Raw genomic sequence first — 27842 nt, 5'->3', positions numbered from 1 at the left:
CCTGAGAGGGACCCCCCTGAATCCTCCCAAGCAACCTCTTCTCTCACTAGGTGTTGCCTGGGCAAAACCCATTCAGCTTCTCCCTAACTTCCTATCCAACCCCCAGTTTTACCAAAGCGTGAGGAGTGGCCTAATACATAGAACCCTTTGCTCCCCCTGGTGGCCCGAGTGTGAAGTGTAATGTGTGACTGTGATACCTGGTTAGGTGAACTCCTTAAGTGCCATCAGACGTACCATCACTCCCCTTAGTGGCAGAGCAACAATACTGCAACGACCAGGACTCTGGGGCGCTGCAAATCTGCAGGTAAAACGCAGGGGTTTTTCCTGCTGATTCTTCAGAATCCATGCGGAAAAATCCGCAATGGAATCCGCAAAGTGTGCACATAGCCTCACAGAACAGAGTGGTCCTGTGGCTAGAGATCAGTGACATCATCACTCCTGGTGCCAGCGCACACCACAGAGCGGCCTGTGCAGGATGCTGACGAGTGACAGTAGTAGGTATCATTCATTTCTTTGTATCACTTTTTTTTCATTTCTTTTTTACGTTAATTACATTGGAGTTTTGGTTGCTGACTATGCAGACTGCAGTGTGTGACTGGTGTGGTAGTGCAGTTGAAAAAAACTCACCAGTAAGCAGTGAAGTGTCTATATGGGAACACTTCTGGTTGGCAGCACAGCTCCTGTATTGTGTCCTGACAGACCGCTGCTGTGCAGCATCAGGACAATGTCAGTGGTCAGGTGTCACATAGGAAGGTCCTGCCCCTGAACAGCAGCTGCCAGCCCAGGACACAGTATAAATTATAACCCTGAAGCCTGCTGCAGAGTGAGGATGGATGGCCACAGCGGAAGAACAGGAGAACATGCAGAGCGCAGGTCAGGTCAGTATAACACGCCTGACTGCTTCTGCCTCGTGGATTGCAGCCGCTGAGCCGACATAGATAACACAAGGCAGTGCAGCGCCACCAGGAAACGCTCACACTGCAGAACAGATAAGAGACAGATGCACTTATGTCTGCCTCTTCTGCAAAGCAAAGCACTGCCCTGTGCTATTTTAATTGTAAGCAAGCTCCATTGTGGTCATGGAACCAACAGGGGGCCCTTGGAGGAGCGGGGGCACCAGGCAGCAGCCTGGTCTGCCTGTGCATAACGCCGGCCCTGGTCTCTGATGACAGGTACCAGTACAATATCAAAGCATTTCTTGGACAACATCAGGAAGTACAACTCCTGCTTCCAAACGACATCATTTGGTGCAACAAAAGAAATGTTTACAACAGGATTTATGCCGACATTTAAAGTTCAAAGACAGGTTTACCACTCAATTGGCTCACTGCTTCCATTACAAGGAGAAGAACCTCAATTTCTTCAACTCTTCATGGGAAATGCAGAAGCAGAGGCTCAGCAGAGATGCTCTTTAATTCCTAACACTCGCCTTGATATTATCACTTTTGCAGCAGTTCCTTCACTCTAACCATCCATATGTTTAACTTTTCAAGACTGCACTTGAATGCATGCCAAATGACAATTACAAGGTTGTCATTCCAGCTGACAAAATACCACAAGGTGAACATTAGCGACGTTTCAAAGCTTCCACATTTGATGAGTTAGCCATCTTGACTGTAGGTAATGATTTTCAAAGCCGTGACATTTTGCTTCAGAAAAGGAACAATAGTTTGCAACGAATAGCAGAAACTCACAGGTCCTGTGATGCACTACAATATCCAATCATCTTTTGGCAGAGACAGGATGGCTATCACTGTGGAATACCTCAGACAGATCCTATAATACGCAACCCTTCAGGAAAAAAAGTTTCTGCCATGCACTTCTATGCAAATAGGATAATGACAAGATTTGCAGAGAAAAATCACATCTTGAAATGCAAACACCTCTTCCACCAATTTATTGTTGACATGTATGCAAAGATTGAGAGTGAACGTCTTTTATATATCCGACTAAATCAAAAGAAGCTCAGGGCAGAGGAAAATATTCACCTTAGAGATGCTGCTGCAAATGATGCTGACCTAAAAGAGTTGGGGAAAATGGTTATTCTTCCATCAACTGTCACTGGAAGCCCACGACACATGCATGAATACACACAGGATGCAATTGCAGCGCCCCAGAGTCCTGGTCGTTGCAGTACTGTTGCTCTGCCACTAAGGGGAGTGATGGTACATCTGATTGCACTAAAGGAGTTCACCTGACCAGGTAACACACACCCACAATACACTTCACACTCCGGCCACCGGGGGGGGGGGTTCTATCTATTAGACCACTCCTCACACTTGGGTAAAACTGGGGGTTGGACAGGAAGTCAGGGAGAAAGGAGCTGGGAAGAGCTCGAGAGAGGACCTGTCAGAGGTGGGATCCTGGCAGAGCCTTAGTGAACAAGAAAGAACGTTACGGAGCCGTGCCTGTGCTTACAGCGGCAGTCTCCTAGGAAAGGACAAGAAGCGAGGGGTATTGTGAAGGAGTGAGAAACAGGAATACAGCGCAGAGGTGATAGGACCAGAAGGAGTCGTGCTGTAAGATCGAGGCAACATCCTTCTGAAGCGCAAAGTCGGTGGCCGGAACGCCGAGAAAGTAAGAGACTTTAAGCATTACTTCAAACCACGGCAGGACAGCCAATTATAGGTTGGCTGTCTCACCTAAATCACCTAATCAGACAACGGAGGCAGCTGTGGCAGAGGGGCGACTCTAGGGTCCCGGAAGAACTCCAGGCCTACCCCATCATACTGGTGCATCCTAACCATATCATCTGGGGACGGAAAGAACGAACATCAGAGACAGACAGAATCAGTTGTGAGGACTATCCCGGGGTGCTCAGCAGGGAAGGACTACAACACACAGGCGCTAGAAGGTAGACACTGATTCCCACCTGCTAAGGGAACTCCGGATGTGCCTTTGGACCGACCGGTCTCAGCCAGCCCTGTTAACAGTGCTCTGGATTGAGTATCTCCAAACCTTCAGTAAAGAGGTAAAGAGACTGCAACCCTGTGTCCTCATTATTCATTGCGCCCTGCACTACGCATCATCACTCTCAACTGTTACTGGACGCCCCTTAGCAGGGTCACGGATGGGGCTAGCCACCGTGACAATCCCAGAATCGAGACAGAGAGGCCCGGTACCGGGTACCCCTCGGCCCTGCAACAGTGGGGGCGCTCCAAGCTTGGCGTCACAAACAGGATATACTTAAGCCTGAAGAATCAGGTCATGTGTGCCTTGGAACTGTGATTTATTGTGCTTGGACTGTGACTTATTGCAAAGGCTGTGCATTGCTATTGCCTCCAAGAGTTCCCACCACAATTCGCCATTGCCGCGCACGGATGGAGGAGCCTTAGCTTCGTGGGCGGAACCGGTCAAAAGGAGCGCGGAATGAGAAAGCGTGGTAAAGCGCCAACCCCGGAAGAGGAACCCCGACCTCCAGCAGGTTAGTAGGAGGAAGGGACGGCCATGTCTGAGTCGGGAGGAGCGGGGGCGGCGGTCGCAGCCGTGGACATAGAGGCAGCTCCAGTCCCCGCAGCGGACGTAGCCGCGGCCCTAATACCACCACCGGTTGCCGCAGAGCCCACTGCCTCCATCAGCCAGTCGGAGACTGCCGCCACCACAACGGCCATAACGCCCTTCTCTATGCTGTACCTGCCCGGAGCGACCTGGCTCCCGCGGTACTCCGGGGAGTCGCATACATTAACTGACTTTAAAGAAGGGATCTGCAGCCTGTTCGAGTTCTACCCCTTGACAGAGCCTCAGAAAGTTCATATGATAACAGGCCAACTCTTTGGAGCGACTTTGAGAGAAGTGAAGTCTTGGCCCGCCGCGGATAAGGGAACTGCACTACAGGTTTTTGCAAAGCTTAAAGCCACCTTCGATACCTGTACTGCTACAGAAATTAAATTGACTTTCTATGGATGTAAACAGAGACCGCAGGATAGCTTACGGGACTATGCCCTTAATCTCCAGGAGGCGCTGCGGGCCATTAAGCAGAGTGACCCCGGCAGCATGCAAGATGAGGATAAACTCCTGAAAGAGCGGTTCATTGAGGGGCTCCTGTGCAGTCACCAAAGGGGCCAATTGCACTTCCTGGCCATGCAAAATCCAGACCTGACTTTTGCGCAATTCAAGGATAAAGCCATCCAGGCGCTGCAGGAGCGACAGTCCAGCCGTGCGGTACCCCCCCAGGCATCAAGCCCTCACGTACCACCAGGAGGTGGCGCCAGATGCTCCAGTCGCCGCCGAGGCCGATGCCCATAGCTTAGAGGACGACTCCCCCGCAGGACTCCGCCTCCAGATGCAGGAGCTGACCAAGAGCGTTGCTGCCCTAGCCCGGACTGTGCAGTCCTTACAGGAGGCCCCCAAGGAGAAGATCCAGCTGGCCTCCAGACCAGAGGATGTCCCCTGGATGCGACAGAGGAGGACTCCACCAACCAGAGGCTGGGACGACGATCGCTTCCATCGGGACGGACGACCTATCTGCCGCCACTGTCACCAGGTGGGCCACCTTGCAAGGTACTGTCCTTTAAACGAGCAACCCCTGGGGCAAAGAGCCAACCCCAGGAGTAGGACGATCAGGCCCGCAGCATTGGAGAGCCAAATACGTTGGAGGGCGACCAGTTCTTCCTGTTGTGATCGACGGTATCCCCATGAACGCTCTGCTGGACACCGGTTCTCAGGTGACGACTATGCCTTACGTGCTGTATAAATGGTATTGGGAGGACACCGATATTACTCGTGGCCCCGATGACGATTTCACCATAATAGCCAGTAATGGTCAGCCATTGCCACAAGTGGGGTATAAAGAGGTCACCATTAAGGTGCGGCGGGTGGAATTGAAGGCCCAAGGGATTGTAATTGTTGATATTGACCGCCGTGAATGTAATCCCATGATGACTATCGGTACCAATGTTATAGAAAATTGTCTTGCAGAAGTTATTGTCTTGTTACAACAGGTAGCAGAAACCGCTGGCTACAGTGAACAACGCGCCCTGCAAAAAGAAATCAGAGCTCTGATGCAGAGACAGCAGGTAGAGCTGACTGGTGGTGAAATTGGTTGTGTCACTGTGAGTGATTCAAACCCTATCGCGATACCCCCCAGGAGTGAGATGTTAATATGGTGTCGGGCAGCCATAGGCCTCAGGGGTAAGGACTACCAGGCCCTGGTAGAACCCGTATATTCAGACAATAGGCCTACTCTCCTAACAGCCAGGGGGGTGGTCGACGTCCGCCAGGGGAGGGTGCCAGTACGTGTCCTTAATTGTGGGGAGGAAGAGGTCCATCTCACCAAGTATGCCACGCTTGCCAAACTGTTCGCTGTCAATAATAGTGTGATACAGACACCTGGACCCTTGGCCCCATCTAACCTGGCGGAGGACAACGGTTCTGCAGGGCATTCGAAAGATTGGTGTCGGGAATTGCATGTGGGCACTGACTCTACCCCATCCCACCAGAAACAGGGGGCCTACAGGGTGGTCCACGAGTACGAGCGGGTATTTAGCAAACACCCCTTAGATTTTGGACAGGTGAAAGGGATACAACATCATATCCCCACAGGAGATCATCGGCCCATAAAAGAGAGATACCGCCCTGTACCCCCAGCTCATTACCAATGTGCCAAGGACATGTTACGAGAAATGAAGGAGGCTGGGGTGGTGAGAGACAGTTGTAGCCCCTGGGCAGCTCCCTTAGTCCTTGTTAAAAAGAAAGATGGCACAATGAGGATGTGTGTTGATTACAGGCAGTTGAATCGCATTACACATAAGGATGCATACCCACTGCCTAGGATAGAGGAGTCTCTGGCTGCCTTAAAATCTGCTAACTATTTCTCTACCTTAGATCTCACCAGTGGGTACTGGCAGGTTCCCGTGGCGGAGGCGGACAAAGAGAAGACGGCCTTCACGACACCGATGGGTCTCTGCGAATTCAACTACATGCCCTTCGGATTGTGCAATGCCCCTGGGACGTTCCAGAGGATGATGGAGTGCTGACTAGGGCACAAGAACTTTGAAACCATACTGCTGTATTTGGATGATGTCATTGTCTTCTCTAAGACCTACGAAGACCATCTGAAGCACCTGGCTGAGGTGTTTGAAGCCCTGTCCAACTTTGGCTTAAAGGTGAAACCGTCCAAATGCCATCTGCTGAAACCCAAAGTGCAGTACCTGGGCCATGTGGTGAGTGCTGAAGGAGTAGCCCCAGACCCCGACAAGGTCACGGTGATCCAGGACTGGCTGATGCCCAGCAACCTCCACGAAGTCCGGCAGTTCCTCGGGCTGGTAGGCTATTACCGAAGGTTCATTAAGGACTTCACCAAGAAGGCCACGCCCTTGCAAGACCTGTTGGTGGGCCAATCAAAGAAGACCAAGGGGAAGAACGCCCCATTTGATTGGAACGAGGGGCTGGAAGGATCCTTCACTTGCTTGAAGTCGGCACTGACAGGAGAAGAGGTACTGGCCTACCCTGAATACGACCAACCGTTTGTGCTGTATACGGATGCCAGCAATGTAGGATTGGGGGCCGTGCTGTCCCATGTCCAGAAAGGCAAGGAGTGGGTGATCGCTTACGCCAGCAGGAAGCTTCGTCCCACGGAAAGGAACCCTGACAACTACAGTTCCTTTAAGCTGGAGTTCCTTGCCATCGTCTGGGCAGTGACAGAGAGGTTCAAACACTACCTGGCCTTGGCGAAATTCACCGTCTTCATGGATAACAATCCGCTGACGCACCTGGATACGACCAAACTCGGGGCCTTGGAACAGCGGTGGATGGCCCGGCTGTCCAACTACGACTTCACCATCAAGTACCGGGCAGGACGCAAGAATGCAAATGCCGATGCCTTGTCCCGGATGCCCACTTTGCCAGAAACCGGGGAGGACCCGGAGGCACTTGAAGAGGTAGAGCTGCCCGCATTCCATCGCCCCAAAGCCGCTCAGTACGCCCATCATGTGAAGAACAGGCACAAGAACCAACAGGATGCCACGCTGAATCCCCTGCCCCATCACGGATGGGCGGAGACCCAGGATGGTGACCCGGCGGTCCGTCGGGTGAAAGAGCTCTTGACGCAGGCAGGGTTGCATCCCGGCCCAGATGATCCACAGGAGGCATGACATTTGTGGAAGGGGAGAAGCAAACTGTTTATTCACGATGGTAAGCTGTGCCGGAGGAGCATCGACCCGCGTACTCATGAATTGGTATGGCAGATAGTGGTGCCAAGGCGAGATGCGCCCATGGTTCTGGGAGCCTACCACGATGGAGCAGAACACTTCGGATGGAGGAAGCTGGAGAGGCTACCCCGAGGGAGGTTCTATTGGATTGGCATGAAGAGAACCATTGAGAAGTGGTGTCGGGAGTGCGGTCCATGTAGCCTACGCAGGAAGGACCGTGACAGCCAACGGGCCCCCTTGCAGCCCATCATCACCAAACGGCCGCTCGAACTGGTCGCGCTGGATCATGTGAAGCTGACGCCTAGCCGGTCAGGCTATATCTACGCTCTTACCATCATAGATCACTAATCCAGATTTTTGATGGTTGTACCTGTCAAAGATTTAACGGCCAGGACGGCCGCCAAGGCCTTCCAGCAGTACTTTTGTAGGCCTCATGGGTACCCGGAGAAGGTACTGACCGATCAGGGACCAGCATTCGAAGCAGAGGTGTTCCAAGAGTTCTGCCATCTGTACGGGTGTAAGAAGATCAGAACCACACCGTACCATCCCCAAACCAACGGGATGTGTGAAAAGATGAACCAAGTGGTGATCGACTTACTGAAGACCTTGCCCGTAGAGGAACGGAACCTGTGGCCAACAAAGTTGCCTGACTTGGTGGACATATACAATCACATCCCAGTAAATTCCACCAACTGCACTCCAGCGTACCTGATGCGAGGAAGGTCTAGCCAGTTACCCGTTGATCTGGACATGGGGGTCCTAATCCCCGAAGATACCTCGCCGGATGCAGATTGGGATGCAGAAAGGCAGCGAAGGTACCGCAAAGTACAGGAATGCGTGGAAAGAAGTCTCGCCCAGGCTAGACAAAAACAAGAAAGAGACTACAACCGGCACGCTCCTGCGATTCCCTTGTCACCCGGTGAGCAAGTACTCAAACGAAAGAGGAGACTACACAAACTCGATGACCAATGGGAAGCGGAACCGTATACCATCCTGCCATCCGATTTCGACAACACGAAGGTCTGTCTCATCAGCAAGGATGGAGGGGAGACCTTGACGGCGATATCCAGGGACCACCATAAAGTCTGCCCTGATAAGTTGAGAGAGAGGGAAATGGCTCCAGGAACCTCCCCACCTGTAGAAGAGGAGAAGATGATACACACTGTTCTTGGTGATTTTCCCCAGTCCTGAACTCAGATAAATCAGGCCATTGTGGTACCTGTCCTAACGTTCCGTCAACCGAACCCACCAGAACTAATTGTGGTGCCAGATCATCCAGGCCCGCAATCTCAGCAGATCCTACCTGAAGATGCCATGCCAACCGTTGAACCGGCAAGTCCTCCCTCTGCTATCGGCGAATCTGCCGTTCCCACTGTTGGTAGCAGCAGCCCTGAGAGCTCCAGCCTGCCAGTGCTACCCAGACTCACTAGAAGCGTAGCTAGAAGACAGTGCACTACACCAGCGGTAGCAAGCATAGCAGGCCCTGTTAGGCCAATAGCAACCCCTGCACTGCGGAGATCGACACGCAGCACCAAGAATCAAACTCCACTCCGCTACAAAATTTGGAGGTATTAATGAGGGCTGCTATTTAGTTGAAAATGTTTGTGTGCATATCTTTTGTTACAGGTTTAAAAATGGACAACTGAGTAATGGACAGTGAATTGCTCCAAAAACTTCCAAAAGGGGACCCCTTTGTTTACCCGGGGTCACCGCTGTTTCAACCACTGGACTGGGAGTCATAAACTGTGCATGACCTAAGATTTGCATAACATTCAAGTGTCCTCACCTCCCATAAAGGGAAGCATTGTTATATAGTTACTGTTCATAGCATTTACTTGTTTATAGTGTTTCAAAGTTTTGTGTGTTTCCTGCTAACATGTAATGTTGTTTTTCTTTTCCCAGTCCGGGAGTACTGGATTTAACCGGGGGGGAGTGCAGCGCCCCAGAGTCCTGGTCGTTGCAGTACTGTTGCTCTGCCACTAAGGGGAGTGATGGTACGTCTGATTGCACTAAAGGAGTTCACCTGACTAGGTAACACACACCCACAATACACTTCACACTCCGGCCACCGGGGGGGAAGTGGTTGTATTTATTAGACCACTCCTCACACTTGGGTAAAACTGGGGGTTGGACAGGAAGTCAGGGAGAAAGGAGCTGGGAAGAGCTCGAGAGAGGACCTGTCAGAGGTGGGATCCTGGCAGAGCCTTAGTGAACAAGAAAGAACGTTACGGAGCCGTGCCTGTGCTTACAGCGGCAGTCTCCTAGGAAAGGACAAGAAGCGAGGGGTATTGTGAAGGAGTGAGAAACAGGAATACAGCGCAGAGGTGATAGGACCAGAAGGAGTCGTGCTGTAAGATCGAGGCAACATCCTTCTGAAGCGCAAAGTCGGTGGCCGGAACGCCGAGAAAATAAGAGACTTTAAGCATTACTTCAAACCACGGCAGGACAGCCAAATATAGGTTGGCTGTTTCACTTAAACACCTAAGCAGACAACGGAGGCAGCTGTGGGAGAGGGGCGACTCTAGGGTCCCGGAAGAACTCCAGGCCTACCCCGTCATACGGGTGAGTCCTAACCATATCATCTGGGGGACGGAAAGAACGAACATCAGAGACAGACAGAATCAGTTGTGAGGCGCTAAAGGTAGACACTGATTCCCACCTGCTAAGGGAACTCCGGATGTGCCTTTGGACCAGCCGATCTCAGTCAGCCCTGTTAACAGTGCTCTGGATTGAGTATCTCAAAACCTTCAGTAAAGAGGTAAAGAGACTGCAACCCTGTGTCCTCGTTATTCATCGCACCCTGCACTACACATCATCACTCTCAACTGTTACTGGACACCCCTTAGCAGGGTCACGGACCTTGTCTAGCCACCGTGACAATCCCAGAATCGAGACAGAGAGGCCCGGTACCGGGTACCCCTCGGCCTTGCGACAGTGGGGGCGCTCCAAAATGACTTATGTGAGAAAGTATGGCCGTCCAGATCTTTTCATCACCTTTACTTTCAATCCTGCCTGGGCCAAAAAACAGTGAATCGACATGACCTTATTGCTCGGGTTTTCAAACAGAAACTTTCAAAAATGACTAATCTCATCACAAAATCACATATTTATGGTGGGACGCAGTGCTTGATGTATTCAGTTGAATGGCAAAAAAGAGGCCTTCCTCACGCCCACATCTTGATCTGGCTGAAGCAAAAAATACATACAGCCTACCGAAATTGACAATATCATCAGTGCCGAATTGCTAGACCTTCTGATTGACCCATTGCTGTTTGACACCATCACAAAAAACATGATCCATGGTCCGTGTGGGAGTCTCAACAAAAATTCTCCCTGTATGATTGATGGCAGGTGTTCAAAGCATTACCCACGATCCCTGGTCCAAGAAAGCCCAAACAGGACAAGATGGATATCCAGTCTACTGAAGAAGAAAGCCAGGGGATGGTGGTTTCACAGCAAAGCTCAAAATGCGTGTTGAATCATCACTCCAAGAGATAGAAATTGACAACAGGTGGGTAGTGCCTTACAACCCTTTGCTCTCAAAAATCTTCCAGGCCCACATAAATGTCGAATCTTGTCACTCTGTGAAATCAATCAAGTATATCTGCAAATATGTCCACAAAGGAAGTGATCAAACAGTTTTTGAACTCCCCAAAAATGGACCTATTATTGATGAAGTGGAGGCATTCCAGATGGGCAGGTACATAAGCAGCAATGAAGCTGTTTGGAGAATACTAGGATTCTCCATTCATGAGCGCTACCCACCAGTCGTTCATCTGAGTGTGAACTTGGAAAATGGACAGAGAATTTACTTTAACCCAGCAAACTTGCAGCAGCAGCTCCTAACACCAACTAAGACCACCCTCTTGGCATTTTTTGAGCTGTATCAACAAGACCCTTTTGCAAAAACAATTCTCTACTGTGATTTACCAAAGTACTACACTTGGAATGCCTCCAGAAAAACACTGGAACATAGGAAACGGGGGCTTGATATTGAAGGCTATCCAGGGGTGAAAGCAACTGATACTCTTGGTCGCATCTACACTGTTCATCCGTCAAATGCAGAGTGCTTCTACCTGCGCATGTTACTTCATGTTGTCAAAGGCCCTACATCATTTTCTAAGAGAAAACCGCATGCACTATCCAAATATGGTGCCTTAGTAGGGTCCAAAACCATATACAGAGAGAGATAGACTTAGGCACTCAACTTAAATGAAGTTTTTTGTGATTTTATTGTAGTCATCAAAATAAACGTTTCTGCCTCAATGCCTGGCCTTCTTCAGTAACAGTTCCATAGAGGAGACATAAAAGCGTCTATTGAACGTGGTGTAAGATCAGCGGCACTAGTGAAGAAAAAAATGCTCAAAGTTATGCTGTCCGGATTAGAATGTCCAAGGTAAAGTATCAAAAGAGAGGTGCCGGCTTGTGCATCTGTGATGCGGCATCCACCACTAGTCTGCCTGGAACTGTTACTGAAGAAGGCCAGGCATTGCGGCCTGAAGCAGCAGCCACACAAACCCTAAAGCGACTAAGACACCTTTTTGCTATTATTCTAATAACCTGTAGCATTTCAAATCCTCTTGAGATTTGGACAAAGTACAAAACTGATCTCAGTGAGGACATCCTCATGCAGATTAGAAGGCAAAATCCTTAGCAACTCATCAACTTCACTGAGGAAATGTTCAATGAAACTTTAATGCTCCTTGAAGATCAGTGCATAGCAATGTCAGGAAAAGCCTTAAGGTACCTTCACATTAAGCGACGCTGCAGCGATAGCGACAACGATGCAGATCGCTGCAGCGTCGCTGTTTGATCGCTGGAGAGCTGTCACACAGACTGCTCTCCAGCGACCAACGATGCCGAGGTCCCCGGGTAACCAGGGTAAACATCGGGTTACTAAGCGCAGGGCCGCGCTTAGTAACCCGATGTTTACCCTGGTTACCAGCATAAAATGTAAAAAAAACAAACACTACATACTTACATTTGCGTCCCCCGGCGTCCGCTTCCTGCACTGACTGAGTGCCGGCCCTAACAGCAGAGCGGTGACGTCACCGCTGTGCTGTACTTTCACTTTCACTTTACGGCGCTCAGTCAGTGTGGGAAGCGGACGGCGGGGGACGCAAAGGTGAGTATGTAGTTTTTTTTTTTACATTTTACACTGGTAACCAGGGTAAACATCGGGTTACTAAGCGCGGCCCTGCGCTTAGTAACCCGATGTTTACCCTGGTTACCAGTTTAAAACATCGCTGGTATCGTTGCTTTTGGTATCAAACACGACGATACACGCCGGTCTGACGACCAAATAAAGTTCTGAACTTTGTTCAACGACCAGCGATATCACAGCAGGATCTTGATCGCTGCTGCGTGTCAAACTAAACGATATCGCTAGCCAGGATGCTGCAACGTCACGGATCGCTAGCGATATCGTTTAGTGTGAAGGTACCTTTACAGTTGCTTGGTTTGCCTGCTTCAATAAGTAATCCTGAAGGCATCCAAATGTGTAGGGAGATTTTCATAGAAACAAACTACAATATTGATGAACTGACAGCATTTGTGTCTCAGAACGAGCCAATATTGGTATTAGATCAAAGGGAGTCCTGTAACTACATTTTAAGTTTCAGTGAAACGAACAAAGGTGGGATTGTCTTCCTTGATGCTCCAGGTGGAACAGGAAAGACATTTGCAATCAACTTGCTGCTGGCAAAATTTTGACAACAAAAAAAGATTGCACTTGCAGTGGCATCTTCTGGAATTGCAGCTACGCTTTTAAAAGGTGGCAGGACAGCACATTCGACATTCGAACTACCACTTAACCTGTCTCATAGTGACAGCCCCTGTTAGGGCTAGCGGAATGCACCAAATAATTAGAGAGATGGTATAATGTGCGTTCGCAGCCCGGGATCCACCGTGCAGAGATGGAACCTGCTGCTGAGTAATGACGGACTATATGGCGGTACAATGAGGATACAAACACGGGCTAGCTTCACGCTGTATGAAAGAAGCGAACCCTGTCGCATCACAGGGCCGAGGTACCGCACAAAGAGCGCAAGCAAGGAGTCACAGAACTCAATCCCTAGACTCAGGATTAGAGTTCGTCTAGACCACTTGCGCTTGACACCGCTAGCGGGTGTCAGAGTATAACTTAAATAATCATTTTTATGCACAAGAGCGCGTGCAGTGCCGCTCTGGCGGACGCCGCTAACCACCCAGACTTGGGTCAGGAAAGCGCTCTAATAGCACAAGCGCCGCACTGGCGGTCACAGCAATAGACGCTGTATCATGTGTTAAGTACTGATGGCTCTGTCGGGCGCTAGATAGCAATCATCCTCCTTACACAAGCAGTCATACACAAGGGAGGGGATGATTAATGAGCGACTTTCACACATCAACAAACAAACGCTTTCAAGTATACACTAGCGCATGGCCGAGCGGTCATGCAAACCTTTTATAGTAGCAGCGCTCCAAGACCTTCCAGATGGTCCAATAAGAGCCACAACAGGACCTGAGCATGTGACCCCCAACCTCCAATGGAAGGTCATCCCGTGGGCATGCTCAGTATGGGGAAAGTAGGACTTAGTCCCAGAAAGACCTGCTCACTGCTGATCAGTGCTGGCTACAAAGGCAGAGCCTGGAAGGGCAGCAGTAACCAGTCGCACAGTATCAGCCTGAGCCAGACGCTGGGACCGACGTCTCCGCTGAGCAGGCTCCACTGTGGCTGGAGAAGAATGGGAGATGGCAGCGGAGATGGTTCGAGATTCCACCTGTGCAGAGGCGGGAACTCGACACCTGACATGGCCCCCCCCTCCTTGGACCTCGCTACGCTCGAAAGCAGCAATAAGCTGCGGAGCTCGAATGTGCTCAGCAGGCTCCCTGTACCTGTCCTCTGGTCGAAAACCCTTTCAATCCACCAAATAAATTTTTTTACCACGTACCACATTACACCCTAAGATAGCGTTCACCTCGTAATCGTCCGTAGACGAACCCGATGTCCTGGCAGATGACTCGGAAAACCGGGACATGTGTACGGGCTTTAAGAGGGACACATGAAAGGTGTCGGTGAAACCTAGGCGTGGAGGAAGGGCCAGATGGTAGACCACAGGGTTAATCTATTCCAGGACCTTGAAGGGACCCAAGTAGCAAGGTGCAAACTTAGTGGACTCAACTCGCAGCCTGATGTTACGGGCGGAGAGCCACACTAAATCGCTAGGAGCAAAGGTCGGAGCATGGCGCCGATGTGCATCGGCAGAGGACCTCATTCTCTCTCGATGGCATCCTGAGTACGGTCCAAAATGTCCCATGCCTCCACAGCCCAGTCTGCCACCCTGAAGTTGGCGGAAGACATGGGCATAGGCACAGGAACCCGTGGATGCTGACCGTACTTAAGGAGGAATGAAGTCTGCCCAGTGGAGTCGGCTATGGCATTGTTCAGCGCAAACTCCGCCCACGGTAGCAAGGATGCCCAGTCATGCTGCCTGGCTGAAGCAAAATGTTGCAGATATGTGACCAAGGTTTGTTTGGCCCTCTCTACTAACCCATTCGTCTCGGGATGGTATGCTGAAGAGAGATTCAACTCGATGCTGAGTAGACGACAAAGCCGAGATGCAAACTGGGGACCCCGGTCACTAATAATTTTGTCCGGCATACCGTGTAGGCGGAAAATGTGCTTTATAAACAACGCTGCCAAGGCCCATGCAGAAGGTAGCCGTGGAAGCAGCACCAAGTGCACCATTTTAGAAAAATGGTCGGTGATTACCCAAATGATGGTGCAGCCACTGGACTTGGGTAAGCCCCTCACAAATTCCATCCCGACCATCTCCCAGGGCTTGTCTGCCACCGGCAGGGGATAAAGTAACCCAGCTGGCCATTGTCGAGGAGACTTATTCTTGGCGCAGGAGACACACGCCCGAATATAGTCTCCGACGTCACGAGCGATATGCGGCCACCAGTACGTCCTCGCCAGAAGCTCAGATGTCCTTTTGGTGCCAAAGTGTCCACCCACCCTGGATGAGTGAGCCCAAGAGAGAACCTCCGGTCTCAAATGAGATGGTACAAAGGTCTTGCCCGGGGGCACAGACTCTAGCGAAACCGGAGCCACGGTTCTCAGGCTCTCAGAAGGGACAATAAGCTGAGGCTCCTCTTTCTCCTCCTCAGATGACAAAACGGAGTGAGAGAGAGCATCGGCACGAATGTTCTTCTCCCCGGAGAGAAAATGGAGGGTGAAATGGAACCGGGAGAAGAACAGGGACAATCTGGCCTGGCGAGAATTTAGCTGCTGGGCTGTCTGTAGGTACACCAAATTTTTGTGGTCTGCGAAAACTTGGAAGGGAAAGCGAGCCCCCTCCAGGAGGTGTCTCCACTCTGAGAAAGCCAACTTCCTGGCTAGCAACTCCCTGTCCCCGATGGAATAATTCCTCTCTGCTGGTGTGAAGGTCTTGGAAAAGAAGAAGGATGCTTACAACCTTGAGCATCCTTTTGGAAGAGGACTGCTCCAGCACCTATGGATGAGGCATCCACCTCCATAATAAATGGCTTATCAACATCGGGGCAATGTAGAATGGGAGCGCAAGCAAAGTGTGACTTAAGAGCAAGAAAGGCCTTGGAGGCCTCCTCCGACCACAATTTGGGATTTGCTCCCTTCTTGGTGAGGGCTACCAAAGTTGAAAAGTGGGGAAGGAACTGGCGATAGTAATTAATGAACCCCATAAAGCGCTTCACAGCTTTAAGAGAATGGGGTTCCTGCCAGTCCATCACAGCCTGTAGCTTGGCAGGATCCATAGCCAATCCCTGGGCAGAGAGGATATAGCCAAAGAAAGGCAAGGACTCATGCTCAAACACACACTTCTCCAACTTGGCGTAGAGGGAGTTTGCCCATAAGAGGTCGAAGACTTTGCAAACATCTCTCCAGTGGGAGTCAATATCTGGAGAGTAGATGAGAATATCATCCAGATAGACTACGACCGTGGTGGAGAGCATATCCCGGAAGATATCATTTACAAAATCTTGGAAAACGGCTGGGGCATTACAGAGCCCAAAGGGCATCACTAGGTATTCATAGTGCCCATCCCTGGTGTTAAAAGCCATCTTCCTTTTGTCCCCCTCACGGATGCAAATCAGGTTGTAAGCACCCCGCAGATCTAGTTTAGTAAATACTCTTGCTCCCCGTAGCCTATCAAAGAGCTCAGATATCAGGGATAGTGGGTACTTATTCTTAATGGTGATGGCATTAAGACCCCTGTATCTTATTAGTCTACACATGGACGTACACTGTGTTCCAAATTATTATGCAAATTAGATTTAAGTGTCATAAAGATTTAATTGTTTTGTTTTTCAAGTAAACTTGTGGATGGTATTGTGTCTCAGGGCTCAATGGATCACTGAAATCAATCTTAAATACATGTGATAATTAGTTTTCCATTTGATTCTAATTAAAGGAAAACTACTTAAAAATTATGTTCCACATTATTAAGCAGGCCACAGGTTTCAAGCCATATGGGAAATAAAAAAGATCTCTCTGCTGCTGAAAAGCTTTAAATAGTGCAATGCCTTGGACAAGGTATGAAAAAACTAGATATTTCATGAAAACTTAAGAGTGATCATCATACTGTGAAGAGATTTGTGACTGAAACAGAACACAGACACAGTTCATGCAGATAAAGGCATAATGAGGAAGGTTTCTGGCAGACAAATTAATTGGATTAAGAGAGCAGCTGCCAAAATACCATTACAAAGAAGCAAACAGTTATTTGAAGCTGCTGGTGCCTCTGGAGTCCCTCGAACCTCAAGGTGTAGGATCCTCAAAGGCGTGCTGTGGTGCATAAACCTACTATTCGGCCACCCCTAAACTGTGTTCACAAGTAGTGTTGAGCATTGCGATACCGCAAGTATCGTATCGGGTATCGGCCGATACTTGCGGTATCGGAATACCGATACCAAGTTCCGATAATTTTGTGATATCGGAAATCGGAAGTTCCCAGTGTATGGTTCCCAGGGTCTGGAGGAGAGGAGACTCTCCTTCAGGCCCTGGGATCCATATTCATGTAAAAAATAAAGAATTAAAATAAAAAATATGGATATACTCACCCCTCCGGCGGCCCCTGGACCTTACCGATGTAACCGGCAGCCTCCGTTCCTAAGAATGAGGAGTTTAGGACCTTCGATGACGTCGCGGCTTGTGATTGGTCGCGTGACCGCTCATGTGACCGCTCACGCGACCAATCACAAGCCGCGACGTCATCGCAGGTCCTAAACTCCTCAATTACAATAAATAATAATAGAAAAATATCCGGAGATTATTGCCCATCATATTGTAGCATCAATGGGGTATATTCAATCCAGAGGAATGAGTGATAATTTATTCAGGTTGTTGTGGATGAAAAAAAATAAATAAGAAACTAAAAAATATAGTGAAAACAGAACATATGATTAATAAATATAACAAAAGGCAATATAGAAAGATCACTTGTAGGGATCCTGATTAGATCCCAGGGGGGAAAAAGTATAGTATAGGGATGGGACACAAACGTGACTTATCATGACTTATCGTGACTTATCATGTAAGGCTAAATTATAAAAATGAAGAGAAGCTGAGGGATTCAATTAACCCTCTGGGTGTCAGGGTGTCAAGCCATAAAGTCCAATTGGCCTCTCGTTGTGCCAAGAGTTTTGGATAATTTCCCCCCCTGACACCCAGATGCAAACTCTCAATCCCCCTGACCCAAAGAGACCCAGCGTCACCAGGGCCGGATCTAAGAGGTGGGTGGCCCTGGGCCCATTTTGGAGGGAGGCCCATTTTTCAAGGTGCTGCAATATGTAATGCAAAAACACAAAATGAAACGAACGCAAGTTTATTTACAAAAATCATTTATGCAGAGTAATTCAAGTAAAATCATTCATTTTTTACAATCCGGGCACTTTCCTTGATTTTCGTTCTGCAAAATCAGTAATGATGTTACTAAAGTCCAATTCACGCAGTATATCTGACCTTGTCAGTCCTTGAAGTCCTGATAGGGCATTAAAGATTAAAATATGTACATACTGTATGTATCTATGTATATTGTAGAAGATTGGGCTGTCTATATCAAAGGCTTCTGCTGGGCTGTATATGTATGAGAGGCTTCTGCTGGGCTGTATATGTATGAGAGGCTTCAGCTGGGCGGTATATACACTCACCGGCCACTTTATTAGGTACACCATGCTAGTAACGGGTTGGACCCCCTTTTGCCTTCAGAACTGCCTCAATTCTTCGTGGCATAGATTCAACAAGGTGCTGGAAGCATTCCTCAGAGATTTTGGTCCATATTGACATGATGGCATCACACAGTTGCCGCAGATTTGTCGGCTGCACATCCCAAAGATGCTCCATACAAGGCAGGATGGATCCATGCTTTCATATTGTTTACGCCAAATTCTGACCCTACCATCCGAATGTCGCAGCAGAAATCGAGACTCATCAGACAAAGCAACGTTTTTCCAATCTTCTACTGTCCAATTTCGATGAGCTTGTACAAATTGTAGCCTCAGTTTCCTGTTCTTAGCTGAAAGGAGTGGTACCCGGTGTGGTCTTCTGCTGCTGTAGCCCATCTGCCTCAAAGTTCGACGCACTGTGCGTTCAGAGATGCTCTTAGGCCTACCTTGGTTGTAACGGGTGGCGATTTGAGTCACTGTTGCCTTTCTATCAGCTCGAACCAGTCTGCCCATTCTCCTCTGACCTCTGGCATCAACAAGGCATTTCCGCCCACAGAACTGCCGCTCACTGGATTTTTTTTCTTTTTCGGACCATTCTCTGTAAACCCTAGAGATGGTTGTGCGTGAAAATCCCAGTAGATCAGCAGTTTCTGAAATACTCAGACCAGCCCTTCTGGCACCAACAACCATGCCACGTTCAAAGGCACTCAAATCACCTTTCTTCCCCATACTGATGCTCGGTTTGAACTGCAGGAGATTGTCTTGACCATGTCTACATGCCTAAATGCACTGAGTTGCCGCCATGTGATTGGCTGATTAGAAATTAAGTGTTAACAAGAAGTTGGACAGGTGTACCTAATAAAGTGGCCAGTGAGTGTATATACACATATATTGACTTGTATTGTTTAAGATTATTGTACTTGTTTTTATTATGTATACCCCTCCTTACATGTAAAGCGCCATGGAATAAATGGCGCTATAACAATAAAAAATAATATATATATATATATATATATATATATATATATATATATATATATACTAGATTGTGGCCCGATTCTAACGCATCGGGTATTCTAGAATATGCATGTCCCCGTAGTATATGGACAATGATGATTCCAGAATTCGCGGCAGACTGTGCCCGTCGCTGATTGGTCGAGGCAACCTTTATGACATCATCGTCACCATGGCAACCATTATGATATTTACGTCGATACTGTGCCCGTCGCTGATTGGTCGAGGCCCAGGCGGCCTCGACCAATCAGAGACGCAGGATTTCCATTATGACATCTACGTCGATACTGTGCCCGTCGCTGATTGGTCGAGGCCCAGGCGGCCTCGACCAATCAGATACGCGGGATTTCCAGGACAGACAGAAAAACCCTTAGACAATTATATATATAGATATATAGCTTCTGCTGGGCTGTATATATATGAGGGGCTTCTGCTGGGCTGTATATATATATATGAGGTGCTGCTGCAGAGCTGTATATATAAGAAGCTGTTTACCTGTATATATCAGAGGCTGTTGCTGTGCTGGCTATATATGTATGAGAGGCTTCTGCTGGGCTGTATATGTATGAGAGGCTCTTCTGGGCTGTATATGTATGAGAGGCTTCTGCTGGGCTGTATATATATGAGGGGCTTCTGCTGAGCTCTATATGTCAGAGGCTTCTTCTGGGCTCTATATGTCAGAGGCTTCTGCTGGGCTGTATATGTATGAGAGGCTTCTGCTGGGCTGTATATGTATGAGAGGCTTCTGCTGGGCTCTATGTCAGAGTCTTCTGCTGGGCTCTATATGTCAGAGGCTTCTGCTGGGCTGTATATGTATGAGAGGCTTCTACTGGGCTGTATATGTATGAGAGACTTCTGCTGGGCTCTATATGTCAGAGGCTTCTGCTGGGCTCTATATGTATGAGAGGCTTCTGCTTGGCTGTATATATATGTCAGAGGCTTCTGCTGGGCTCTATATGTCAGAGGCTTCTGCTGGGCTGTATATGTGTCAGAGGCTTCTGCTGGGCTATGTATGTATGAGAGGCTTCTGCTGGGCTGTATATATATGAGGAGCTTCTGCTAGGCTGTATATATATGAGGGGCTTCTGCTGCGCTGTATATATATGAGGGGCTTCTGCTGGGCTGTATATATACAGAGGTTGGACCAAATAATGGAAACACCTAAAGTTTTGGCATCATAATCTTCGAACATGTGATAAACATGCAAACTGTGACATATGGTAATGTTTTGTAGTTGATTATTTGTGTTATGTGATATGTGTATGTAAATTAACTGTTTGTTTTGCTGAAATTTAAGAACATTGATGAGAACCAGATACCAATGGCAGACCTCTCGGATTTTCAAAGAGGCCAAATTGTTGGTCCTCGTATGGCAGGCGCTAGTGTAACAGAAAGTGCCCGAATGCTTGGCGTGTCAAGAGGTACTGTCTCCAAAGTAATGACTACGTTTAAAAGAGAAGGAAAAACGTCTGCAGCAAAGCACATGTCCGGCCGAAAGTCAAAGTTGACTGAGAGAGACCGTCGGACTCTAAAGCGAATTGTGAGAGAGGATCGCAAGACCACGGCTCCGAAAATCACTGCTGAGCTCAATGAACACCTACAGAACCCAGTTTCCACGAAAACTGTTCGTCGGGAGCTGCACAAATCTGGATTCCACAGAAGAGCTGCAATTAAAAAACCGATGCTCTCAATGACAAATGTTTCCAAGTATTTAGAGTGGTGTAGAAACCTCCAGAATTGGTCCCGCGAGCAGTGGAAACATGTGATATTCTCAGAGGAATCATTGTTCACCCTATTTCCGACCTCTGGCCGAGTGTACGTTTGTAGACAGCTGAAAGAAGCATTCCATCCAGACTGCTTTCTCCCAACTGTAAAACATGGCGGAGGTTCTGTGATGACCTGGGGTGCTATTTCATGGAGATCCGCCGGGCAAATGATATCCCTTCATGGAAGAATTAACAGCCAAGATTATTTAGGCATTTTAGGCGACCAAGTGCATCCAATGGTTCAAGCACTGTTCCCAGAGGGGAACACCATCTTTCAGGATGATAATGCACCAATTCATACAGCTAGAATCGTTAAAGCATGGCATGAGGAACATTCTAATGAAGTTAAGCATCTCATCTAGCCCCGACAATCCCCAGCTACCTTGTCCACTGCCACCCCTGTTCCGATGTTATCTCACCTCCCGCTGCCAGAAAAATTTTCTGGAGACAGCAAATCTTGTAGGGGTTTCGTGAGTCAGTGCTCTATTCATCTCGAGCTCCTGGCTGCACGTTTCCCTACTGAGCGGGCTAAGGTGGGATTTATTCTGTCTCTCTTGTCAGACAGGGCATTGGAGTGGGCTACGCCGCTGTGGGAGCGTGGCGATCATGTGGTGCAGAGTGCTCCGTGGTTCCTGAGCACTCTGAAACAGGTCTTTTTAGGACCTCAAGTCACCCATGACACGACGCTCCAACTGCTGGCATTAACTCAGGGTGAGTCCATGGTCAGCCATTTTGCCATCCGATTTTGGACTCTGCCTTCTGAGCTGGAGTGGTCGGATAAAGCCCTTATCCCCATATTTTGGAGGGGCCTGGCTGATCACGTTAAGGACGCTCTGGCCACTAGGGAAATTCCTGCCACACTGAAGGAATTAATATCGGTCTATACTCGAATTGACCTCCGTTTTAATGAGCAGAGGTTAGAGCGAGCCCAGTGTAGGCAGAGGTTTCGGCTGGCTCCCACCTTCGCCAAACCTCTCGAATCTCCGGTCATGGTACCTGAGTCACATGAGGCCATGGAAGTGTCACGAGTGGGTTCTAAGTCCCGGACTGCTCGTGCACTCCAGGTTTGTCATGTTTGCCAGCAGTCAGGACATCTTGCCACCAGATGTTCTCAGCGGTCGAGGAAACGTCAGCGTCTAGTGGTAGTAGGTGGAGGTACACTAGATGCGGTGACGTTTGCCTCCAAATTGTCCTTTAAGGGGACAATTATTATTGGCTCATCCTCCCAATCGGTAGAGCTCTGCGTGGATTCTGGGGCGGAGGGCAATTTTATGTCTTCTGCCTTCGCCCAACGTCACGCAATACCCCTGGTTATGCTTGATCAACCAGTGACGGTACGAGTGGTGAATGGGTCGACACTGCCCTCACAGATAACACACCAAACCATCCATTTTACTCTGTCCATGTCGCCATCCCATCAGGAGATTATATCTCTGCTCGTCATTCCTGAGGGAATTGATGAGGTCCTGTTGGGGATACCTTGGTTACGGTACCACTCTCCTCAAATTGAGTGGTCCTCAGGCAGAATTTTGGGATGAGGTGAATCTTGTGGGGGTAGGTGTCAGAGGGAGTGCGTTCAGGTTGCTACTACAGAGGTACCCGCAGATCTATCCTCTCTCCCCAAGCAGTATTGGTCTTATGCGGATGTGTTCTCCAAAAAGGCAGCGGAGACCCTTCCGCCCCATCGCCCCTATGACTGTCCTATTGATCTCTTGCCTGGTGCTGAGCCTCCTCGGGGTCGAGTTTATCCATTATCTCTCCCGGAGACGGAGGCAATGTCTCAGTACATTCAAGAGAATCTGGCAAGAGGGTTCATCAGAAAGTCAGTGTCACCTGCTGGGGCTGGGTTCTTCTTCGTGCAGAAGAAGAATGGGGAACTGCGTCCATGCATAGACTACAGGGGTCTTAACGCAATCACCGTTAAGAATAAGTACCCTTTGCCCTTGATATCTGAGCTCTTCGATAGGCTTCGGGGAGCAAGGGTGTTTACTAAACTAGATCTGCGGGGTGCTTACAACCTGATTCGCATCCGTGAGGGGGACGAATGGAAGACGGCTTTTAACACCAAGGATGGGCACTATGAATATCTGGTGATGCCCTTTGGACTCTGTAATGCCCCAGCCGTTTTCCAAGACTTTGTGAATGACATCTTTCGGGATATGCTCACCACCAAGGTCATAGTCTATCTGAATGATATTCTCTTCTACTCTTCAGATATTGACTCCCACCAGAGAGATGTTTGCAAAGTCTTCGACCTCCTACGGGCAAACTTCCTCTATGCCAAGTTGGAGAAGTGTGTGTTTGAGCAGGAGTCCTTACCTTTCCATCTCTGCCCAGGGATTGGCCATGGATCCTGCCAAACTACAGGCTGTGATGGACTGGCAGGAACCCCAGTCTCTTAAAGCGGTGCAGCGCTTTATGGGGTTCATAAATTATTATCGTCAGTTTATTCCGCTCTTCTTGACTTTGGTAGCTCCCTTGGTTGCCCTCACCAAGAAGGGAGCAAATCCCAAATTGTGGTCTGTGGAGGTGTCCAAGGCCTTTAACTCCATAAAGTCTCACTTCGCTAGCGCTCCCATCCTACATCGCCCCGATGTAGATAGGCCATTTATCATGGAGGTGGATGCCTCTTCTGTTGGTGCTGGAGCAGTCCTCTTCCAAAAGGATGCTCAAGGTTGGAAGCATCCTTGCTTCTTCTTTTCTAAGACCTTTTCACCAGCATAGAGGAATTATTCCATCGGGGACAGGGAGTTGCTAGCCATGAAGTTGGCGTTCTCGGAGTGGAGACATCTTTTGGAGGGAGCTCGTTTTCCCTTCCAAGTCTACACAGATCACAAAAATTTGGTGTACCTGCTGACAGCCCAGCGGTTAAATTCTCGCCAGGCCAGATGGTCCTTGTTCTTCTCCCGGTTTCATTTCACCCTCCATTTCCTTTCTGGGGAGAAGAACATTCCTGCCGATGCTCTCTCTCGCTCCGTTGTGTCATCTGTGGAGGAGGAAGAGGAGCCTCGGCTTATTGTCCCCACCGAGAGCCTGAGAACTGTGGCCCCAGTTTTGCTAGAGTCTGTGCCTCCGGGCAAGACTTTTGTACCATCCGGTTTGTGACCGGAGGTTCTCTCTTGGGCACACTCATCCAGGGTGGGTGGACATTTTGGTTCCAAAAGGACATCTGAGTTACTGGCGAGGACATACTGGTGGCCGCATATGGCTAGTGATGTCGCAGACTATGTTCGGGCGTGTGTCTCCTGTGCCAAAAATAAGTATCCTCGACAACAGCCAACTGGGTTATTATATCCTCTGCCGGTGGCAGATAGGCCCTGGGAGATGGTCGGGATGGACTTTGTGGTGGGTTTGCCTAAGTCTCGTGGCTGTACCATCATTTGGGTTATCACCGATCATTTTTCTAAAATGGTGCACTTGGTGCCGCTTCCACGGCTACCTTCTGCACGGGCCTTGGCTGCGTTGTTTATTAAACACATCTTCCGCCTACACAGTATGCCAGACAAAATTGTCAGTGACCGGGGTCCCCATTTTGCGTCTCGGTTCTGGAGAGAGCTTTGTCATCTTCTCAGTATTGAGTTAAATCTCTCTTCTGCTTATCATCCCGAGACGAATGGGTTGGTAGAGAGGGCCAACCAGACCTTGGTCACATATCTGCAACATTTTGTCTCAGCCAGGCAGGATGACTGGGCATCCTTGCTATTGTGGGAAGAGTTTGCACTGAACAACGCTGTAGCCGACTCCACTGGACAGACGCCATTCCTCCTTAATTTTGGTCAGCATCCGTGGGTACCTGTGCCCATGCCCGTGTCTTCCGCTGACTCCAGGGTGGCAGACTGGGCTGTGGAGGCACGGGACATTTGGGACCGCACTCAGGATGCTATTCGGGCCTCCAAGGAGAGAATGAGGTCTTCTGCCGATGCACATCAGCGCCCCGCTCCGACCTTTGCTCCCGGCGATTTAGTGTGGCTCTCCGCCCGTAACATCAGGCTGCGTGTTTAGTCCACTAAGTTTGCTCCTCGCTACTTGGGTCCCTTCAAGGTCCTCGAACAGGTTAATCCTGTGGTCTACCGTCTAGCTCTTCCCCCACGCCTAGGTATCACCGACACCTTTCATGTGTCCCTCCTTAAGCCCGTATACATGTCCCGGTTTTCTGAGTCATCTGCCGGGACATCGGGTTCGTCTACGGACAATTACGAGGTGAACGCTATCTTGGGGTACAAGGTGGTTCGTGGCCAAAAATTTTATTTGGTGGATTGGAAGGGTTACGGTCCTGAGAGCCTGCTGAGAGCTTTCAGGCTCCGCAGCTCATTGCTGCCTTCGAACATAGTGAGGCCCAAGGAGGGGGGGTAATGTTAGGGGTCGAGTTCCCTCCTCTGCACAGGGGGAATCTCGGTCCATCTCTGCTGCGGTCTCCCATTCTTCTCCTGCCACAGTTGAGCCTGCTCAGCGGAGACATCGGTCCCAGCATCTCGCTCAGTCTGACTCTGTGCTAAGAGTTACTGCTGCCTTTCCTGCTTCTGCCATTAAAGACGGTGCTGGGCAGCGGCGAGCAGACGCTTCTGGGTCTAAGTCCTGCTTTGCTCGATCTGAGCATGCCCAGAGTACGATCTCTCAGTGGAGATCGAGGGTCACATGATCTGATACTGCAGCTAAGGTCATTGGCTCCTTCAGGAAGGTCCTGTAGGTACTCACGCTCTGGTGTAGCTTCTCATTGGTCCTTCTAGGAAGGTCCTGTACGTGCTGCAGCTATTTAAGGCTCGCATGACCGCACGGCCATGCGCTAGTATTGTTCTTTGTTAAAGTGCTTTGCGCCAGTGTGGTCATGAGAGTATGTGTTCAGGGACCCGGCTGAAATAAGCCCCTAGAATGCTGGCACCTCCGGCAAGGAGTTTGTGTTTGAATGTATTCAGGAACCTGGCTGAACCCGGTGACGTCACCGCTGGGCTGTGCTTTTACTTTCCGGCCGGCAGTCAGTCAGTGCGGGAAGCAAACGGCTAGGGACCTGACGGACACCGGAATGTGAGTATGTACGGTTTTTTTTTTTTACATTTACGATGGTAACCAGGGTAAACATCGGGTTACTAAGCGCGGCTCTGCGCTTAGTAACCCGATGTTTACCCTGGTTACAAGCGAACGCATCGCTGGATCGGTGTCACACACACCGATCCAGCGATGACAGCGGGAGATCCAGCGACGAAATAAAGTTCCAAATGATCTGCTATGACGTACGATTCTCAGCAGGGTCCCTGATCGCTGCTGCGTGTCAGACACAGCGATATTGTATGGATATCGCTGGAACATCACGGATCGTACCGTCGTAGCGACATAAGTGCCACTGTGAGACGGTACCCTTAAGGTACCTTCACACGAAACGACATCGCTAGTGATCCGTGACGTTGCAGCGTCCTGGCTAGCGATATCGTTTCGTTTGACACGCAGCAGCGATCAGGATCCTGCTGTGATGTCGCTGGTCACTGAATAAAGTCCAGAACTTTATTTAGTCGTCCGATCGCTGTGTATCGTTGTGTTTGAAAGCAAAAGCAACGATACCAGCGATGTTTTACACTGGTAACCAGGGTAAACATCGGGTTACCAAGCGCAGGGCCGCGCTTAGTAACCCGATGTTTACCCTGGTTACCAGCGTAAAAGTAAAAAAAACAAACAGTACATGCTCACCTGCTCGTCCTCCAGCGTCTGCTTCCTGACACTTACTGAGCGCCGGCCCTAAAGTGAAAGTGAAAGCACAGCGGTGACGTCACCGCTGTGCTGTTAGGGCCGGAGCTCAGTCAGTGTCAGGAAGCAGACGCTGGGGGACGCGCAGGTGAGCATGTACTGTTTGTTTTTTTTACTTTTACGCTGGTAACCAGGGTAAACATCGGGTTACTAAGCGCGGCCCTGCGCTTAGCAACCCGATGTTTACCCTGGTTACCCGGGGACCTCGGCATCGTTGGTCGCTGGAGAGCGGTCTGTGTGACAGCTCTCCAGCGATCAAACAGCGATGCTGCAGCGATCGGCAATCTTTGTCGCTATCGCTGCAGCGTCGCTTCGTGTGAAGGTACCTTTAGACTATTCTGTTACAATTACTGCTACTATTGATCTTATTAGATAAGCGCTCTGTTTATTGTTGGCGGGTGCACAGATTTGGTGATCCTTGTGCACTTTACTCTGTATTTTTATTGTCTATATTTATTATTTACTTTTTTATACATATTAATAAATAAGTATCTTTTTACCTGTATGCTTCTTTCTCCTTATTTCTTTCTTATTATGGAGTTAGTATTTTTTCTGGTTTGGGGTCCTGTTTGCACAATTTAGTGCCTGCCGTCAAATCGTCATGTTGCCTGGTTTGTGTCTCATTACATCCGTTATGCATGCCCCTCAGCATTCATAACTATCACTAGTGATGTGACTTGTTGGACAATGATTTGCTTTGCTGCTATTTGCATCTGCTATTTATATGGCATTTTCTAAGCATGCCTTTTTTGAAAACTAACATTAATAGCATGGTTTGTCAGCTCTTGATTTAAATGCCAGTGTAAGCAGTGGATGCAATTTTTTGTCACTGATCAGGACATTAGGACATTCCGTCTTGAATGTGATACAGGCATTTTTCTTTAAACCCTTCACGACATGCCCCGTGCTAGTACGGCGCATGTCTTGTCTCCCCCTTTGATGTGGGCTCCGGGGGTAAGCCCACATCAAAGTCACGACATGTCAGCTGTTTTGC

At 49.2% G+C, this 27842-nt stretch overlaps 1 protein-coding gene across 1 annotated transcript in view; it reads left to right on the top strand.

The window, feature by feature from the left end:
* ANKRD33B (ankyrin repeat domain 33B) overlaps positions 1 to 27842 on the top strand; it is a 1884278-nt gene that overhangs the window by 1610003 nt on the left and 246433 nt on the right. The gene's annotated exons all lie outside the window — the stretch shown is intronic.

Source organism: Ranitomeya variabilis, chromosome 6, assembly GCF_051348905.1.
Source record: "Ranitomeya variabilis isolate aRanVar5 chromosome 6, aRanVar5.hap1, whole genome shotgun sequence".
Classification (NCBI taxonomy): domain Eukaryota; kingdom Metazoa; phylum Chordata; class Amphibia; order Anura; family Dendrobatidae; genus Ranitomeya; species Ranitomeya variabilis.
The sequence above is the reverse complement of the archived record's forward strand: the minus strand, read 5'-3'. Positions and strand labels throughout refer to the sequence as shown.